Raw genomic sequence first — 435 nt, forward strand, 5'->3', positions numbered from 1 at the left:
TCAGAATTTGCACAAATCAGCAAATGTTGTCCACTGATGACAAAGGTTTTTTAACGTTCTGTATCTTTAAAAATCTTCATTTAAGCTTCTTCATAATAGCTGGATAGTAATTACACTTATCAGTAGTACTGAAAGAGCAGGAAATGACTAGTTAACACAGCAGAAGAAATACTCAATATTACCTTATTCGTGAGAAACCCTACGAGCACATGCATTAATCCCCACTTTTATTGCATGTAAAATGCTGGATGGCATGTGAAACTCTTAACTTCTGCCTCACTAATGAAACCAGTATAATCAACTCGATGTCACTAATCAAAAATTAAATATTAATACAGTGAGAGAGAAACCCTTGGTCATACACTAGTGTCTTTTTGGTGGTGCGAGGGCTGTGGAGTTTGGAACAGCATAGTGACACATGGTATTTGCAATGAC

The sequence above is a fragment of the Chiloscyllium plagiosum genome, chromosome 21 (genome assembly GCF_004010195.1).
Source record: "Chiloscyllium plagiosum isolate BGI_BamShark_2017 chromosome 21, ASM401019v2, whole genome shotgun sequence".
NCBI lineage: Eukaryota > Metazoa > Chordata > Chondrichthyes > Orectolobiformes > Hemiscylliidae > Chiloscyllium > Chiloscyllium plagiosum.